This window comes from Rutilus rutilus, assembly GCF_951802725.1.
Source record: "Rutilus rutilus genome assembly, chromosome: 14".
NCBI lineage: Eukaryota > Metazoa > Chordata > Actinopteri > Cypriniformes > Leuciscidae > Rutilus > Rutilus rutilus.
In genome coordinates this window covers 36,270,100-36,276,099 of record NC_140219.1, presented here as the reverse complement: position 1 = coordinate 36,276,099, position 6,000 = coordinate 36,270,100, and positions in this window count along the sequence as shown.

Sequence of the window (6,000 nt, the reverse complement as noted above, 5' to 3'; positions counted from 1 at the left end):
TGAATGGACTCTTTACAATAATGTTCATTATTTAACATATTAGTTAATGTATTAACTAACATGCACTAACAATGAGCAATACATTTGTTACAGTAATTATTCATCTTTGTTAATGTTAGTTAATACAAATACAGCTGTTCATTGTTAGTTCACAGTGCATTAATTAATGTTAACAAAAACAACCTTTGATTTAATAATGTATTAGTAGATCCTGAAATTAATATGAAGATTCATAAATGCTGTAGAAGTGTTGTTCATTCTTAGTTCACGTTATAGTAGTTCACGTTCAAGGTAGTAGACTAATGTTAGCTAATGAACCTTACTGCAAAGTGTTACCCAAACATTTGTTGTAAAAGTCACCTCATGTTGCTTGTCAGTTACTGAAGTGTTTCTAAGTAATTAGAAATAGTCCCGAGGTAAATACAGATCGTCAGCTCCAGTTTGTATCCAGCCTCCCATGGAAACTACAGATGCCCCAACACCCGTGAAGAGACGACTCGAAGCCCGTGAAGAGACGACTCGACGCCCGTGAAGAGACGACTCGAAGCCCGTGAAGAGACGACTCGAAGCCCGTGAAGAGACGACTCGACGCCCGTGAAGAGACGACTCGAAGCCCGTGAAGAGACGACTCGAAGCCCGTGAAGAGACGACTCGAAGCCCGTGAAGAGACGACTCGAAGCCCGTGAAGAGACGACTCGACGCCCGTGAAGAGACGACTCGACGCCCGTGAAGAGACGACTCGACGCCCGTGAAGAGACGACTCGACGCCCGTGAAGAGACGACTCGACGCCCGTGAAGAGACGACTCGAAGCCCGTGAAGAGACGACTCGACGCCCGTGAAGAGACGACTCGAAGCCCGTGAAGAGACGACTCGACGCCCGTGAAGAGACGACTCGAAGCCCGTGAAGAGACGACTCGACGCCCGTGAAGAGACGACTCGAAGCCCGTGAAGAGACGACTCGAAGCCCGTGAAGAGACGACTCGAAGCCCGTGAAGAGACGACTCGAAGCCCGTGAAGAGGCGACTCGACGCCCGTGAAGAGACGACTCGACGCCCGTGAAGAGACGACTCGACGCCCGTGAAGAGACGACTCGACGCCCGTGAAGAGACGACTCGAAGCCCGTGAAGAGACGACTCGAAGCCCGTGAAGAGGCGACTCGACGCCCGTGAAGAGACGACTCGACGCCCGTGAAGAGACGACTCGACGCCCGTGAAGAGACGACTCGACGCCCGTGAAGAGACGACTCGACGCCCGTGAAGAGACGACTCGAAGCCCGTGAAGAGACGACTCGACGCCCGTGAAGAGACGACTCGAAGCCCGTGAAGAGACGACTCGACGCCCGTGAAGAGACGACTCGAAGCCCGTGAAGAGACGACTCGACGCCCGTGAAGAGACGACTCGACGCCCGTGAAGAGACGACTCGACGCCCGTGAAGAGACGACTCGAAGCCCGTGAAGAGACGACTCGACGCCCGTGAAGAGACGACTCGAAGCCCGTGAAGAGACGACTCGAAGCCCGTGAAGAGACGACTCGAAGCCCGTGAAGAGACGACTCGACGCCCGTGAAGAGACGACTCGACGCCCGTGAAGAGACGACTCGAAGCCCGTGAAGAGACGACTCGACGCCCGTGAAGAGACGACTCGACGCCCGTGAAGAGACGACTCGACGCCCGTGAAGAGACGACTCGACGCCCGTGAAGAGACGACTCGACGCCCGTGAAGAGACGACTCGAAGCCCGTGAAGAGACGACTCGAAGCCCGTGAAGAGACGACTCGAAGCCCGTGAAGAGACGACTCGAAGCCCGTGAAGAGACGACTCGAAGCCCGTGAAGAGACGACTCGAAGCCCGTGAAGAGACTACTCGACGCCCGTGAAGAGACGACTCGAAGCCCGTGAAGAGACGACTCGAAGCCCGTGAAGAGACGACTCGACGCCCGTGAAGAGACGACTCGAAGCCCGTGAAGAGACGACTCGAAGCCCGTGAAGAGACGACTCGAAGCCCGTGAAGAGACGACTCGAAGCCCGTGAAGAGACGACTCGACGCCCGTGAAGAGACGACTCGAAGCCCGTGAAGAGACGACTCGAAGCCCGTGAAGAGACGACTCGAAGCCCGTGAAGAGACTACTCGACGCCCGTGAAGAGACGACTCGAAGCCCGTGAAGAGACGACTCGAAGCCCGTGAAGAGACGACTCGACGCCCGTGAAGAGACGACTCGAAGCCCGTGAAGAGACGACTCGAAGCCCGTGAAGAGACGACTCGACGCCCGTGAAGAGACGACTCGAAGCCCGTGAAGAGACGACTCGACGCCCGTGAAGAGACGACTCGACGCCCGTGAAGAGACGACTCGAAGCCCGTGAAGAGACGACTCGACGCCCGTGAAGAGACGACTCGAAGCCCGTGAAGAGACGACTCGACGCCCGTGAAGAGACGACTCGAAGCCCGTGAAGAGACGACTCGAAGCCCGTGAAGAGACGACTCGACGCCCGTGAAGAGACGACTCGAAGCCCGTGAAGAGACGACTCGACGCCCGTGAAGAGACGACTCGACGCCCGTGAAGAGACGACTCGACGCCCGTGAAGAGACGACTCGACGCCCGTGAAGAGACGACTCGACGCCCGTGAAGAGACGACTCGACGCCCGTGAAGAGACGACTCGAAGCCCGTGAAGAGACGACTCGACGCCCGTGAAGAGACTACTCGACGCCCGTGAAGAGACGACTCGAAGCCCGTGAAGAGACGACTCGAAGCCCGTGAAGAGACGACTCGACGCCCGTGAAGAGACGACTCGAAGCCCGTGAAGAGACGACTCGACGCCCGTGAAGAGACGACTCGAAGCCCGTGAAGAGACGACTCGACGCCAGTGAAGAGACGACTCGAAGCCCGTGAAGAGACGACGCGAAGCCCGTGAAGAGACGACTCGACGCCCGTGAAGAGACGACTCGACGCCCGTGAAGAGACGACTCGACGCCCGTGAAGAGACGACTCGACGCCCGTGAAGAGACGACTCGACGCCCGTGAAGAGACGACTCGACGCCCGTGAAGAGACGACTCGAAGCCCGTGAAGAGACGACTCGACGCCCGTGAAGAGACGACTCGAAGCCCGTGAAGAGACGACTCGAAGCCCGTGAAGAGACGACTCGAAGCCCGTGAAGAGACGACTCGAAGCCCGTGAAGAGACGACTCGACGCACGTGAAGAGACGACTCGAAGCCCGTGAAGAGACGACTCGACGCCCGTGAAGAGACGACTCGACGCCCGTGAAGAGACGACTCGAAGCCCGTGAAGAGACGACTCGACGCCCGTGAAGAGACGACTCGACGCCCGTGAAGAGACGACTCGAAGCCCGTGAAGAGACGACTCGAAGCCCGTGAAGAGACGACTCGACGCCCGTGAAGAGACGACTCGAAGCCCGTGAAGAGACGACTCGAAGCCCGTGAAGAGACGACTCGAAGCCCGTGAAGAGACGACTCGACGCCCGTGAAGAGACGACTCGACGCCCGTGAAGAGACGACTCGAAGCCCGTGAAGAGACGACTCGACGCCCGTGAAGAGACGACTCGACGCCCGTGAAGAGACGACTCGAAGCCCGTGAAGAGACGACTCGACGCCCGTGAAGAGACGACTCGAAGCCCGTGAAGAGACGACTCGACGGCCGTGAAGAGACGACTCGAAGCCCGTGAAGAGACGACTCGACGCCCGTGACGAGACGACTCGAAGCCCGTGAAGAGACGACTCGAAGCCCGTGAAGAGACGACTCGAAGCCCGTGAAGAGACGACTCGAAGCCCGTGAAGAGACGACTCGACGCCCGTGAAGAGACGACTCGACGCCCGTGAAGAGACGACTCGAAGCCCGTGAAGAGACGACTCGAAGCCCGTGAAGAGACGACTCGACGCCCGTGAAGAGACGACTCGACGCCCGTGAAGAGACGACTCGAAGCCCGTGAAGAGACGACTCGACGCCCGTGAAGAGACGACTCGACGCCCGTGAAGAGACGACTCGAAGCCCGTGAAGAGACGACTCGACGCCCGTGAAGAGACGACTCGAAGCCCGTGAAGAGACGACTCGACGCCCGTGAAGAGACGACTCGAAGCCCGTGAAGAGACGACTCGACGCCCGTGAAGAGGCGACTCGACGCCCGTGAAGAGACGACTCGAAGCCCGTGAAGAGACGACTCGACGCCCGTGAAGAGACGACTCGACGCCCGTGAAGAGACGACTCGAAGCCCGTGAAGAGACGACTCGAAGCCCGTGAAGAGACGACTCGACGCCCGTGAAGAGACGACTCGACGCCCGTGAAGAGACGACTCGAAGCCCGTGAAGAGACGACTCGACGCCCGTGAAGAGACGACTCGAAGCCCGTGAAGAGACGACTCGAAGCCCGTGAAGAGACGACTCGACGCCCGTGAAGAGACGACTCGACGCCCGTGAAGAGACGACTCGAAGCCCGTGAAGAGACGACTCGAAGCCCGTGAAGAGACGACTCGACGCCCGTGAAGAGACGACTCGACGCCCGTGAAGAGACGACTCGAAGCCCGTGAAGAGACGACTCGACGCCCGTGAAGAGACGACTCGACGCCCGTGAAGAGACGACTCGAAGCCCGTGAAGAGACGACTCGACGCCCGTGAAGAGACGACTCGAAGCCCGTGAAGAGACGACTCGACGCCCGTGACGAGACGACTCGAAGCCCGTGAAGAGACGACTCGACGCCCGTGAAGAGAAGACTCGACGCCCGTGAAGAGACGACTCGACGCCCGTGAAGAGACGACTCGAAGCCCGTGAAGAGACGACTCGACGCCCGTGAAGAGACGACTCGACGCCCGTGAAGAGACGACTCGAAGCCCGTGAAGAGACGACTCGACGCCCGTGACGAGACGACTCGAAGCCCGTGAAGAGACGACTCGACGCCCGTGAAGAGAAGACTCGACGCCCGTGAAGAGACGACTCGACGCCCGTGACGAGACGACTCGAAGCCCGTGAAGAGACGACTCGAAGCCCGTGAAGAGACGACTCGACGCCCGTGAAGAGACGACTCGACGCCCGTGAAGACACGACTCGAAGCCCGTGAAGAGACGACTCGACGCCCGTGAAGAGACGACTCGAAGCCCGTGAAGAGACGACTCGAAGCCCGTGAAGAGACGACTCGAAGCCCGTGAAGAGACGACTCGAAGCCCGTGAAGAGACGACTCGAAGCCCGTGAAGAGACGACTCGACGCCCGTGAAGAGACGACTCGACGCCCGTGAAGAGACGACTCGAAGCCCGTGAAGAGACGACTCGACGCTGGCGATATGTTTATGCCCTAAATCAATACATGATTAACTAACTGAATTTCTCTATGTACATTTCTGAAATGCACTTTCTGTAAAGCTGCTTTGAAACAATATGTATTGTGAAAAGCGCTATACAAATAAATTTGAATTGAATTGAAATAATTACCAGCATTTTCTCTGTGTTTGTGAGGCAGTCGCCAGGTCTGTCTGGGTGAAGAGCAGTGCTAAGGTGGTTATGAAGGTCGGTGTTAAATGCGTAACGGATAATGTAGAGTGAGGCGGTTGTTATAGTGAATACACCTTATTTATGATTATTAATGTGATAAAGGCAACAAATAAGGCAAAAAAAGTTCAGTAGTTAACAGACTCAAATTCCTCAAATAAACCATAAACTTTTTTCTTTCTTTTTTTACATTTAATAGCAAAATAATAAACAGATCAAATGACGATTTATTACAGCTAATAAAAAACATTTGCTGTCATTATCCTTATAATAAATCATGTATATCATGCAGTTAGTATGCATTATTTGTAGGGGTGTAACAATATATTGTCTCAATTATCGTTGAAGGTGGACTGGGGTCATCATAGGCACTCTGATTGGTCTTTGGCCTCATACACAGCAGAATGTGATGAACTGTGTGTTGTGACTCATTCTCAAATGTAAAGCGACCTTGAGCGATGGAAAGGCGCTGTATAAATAAAACTTCTTCTTCTTCCCATAACATCTTTA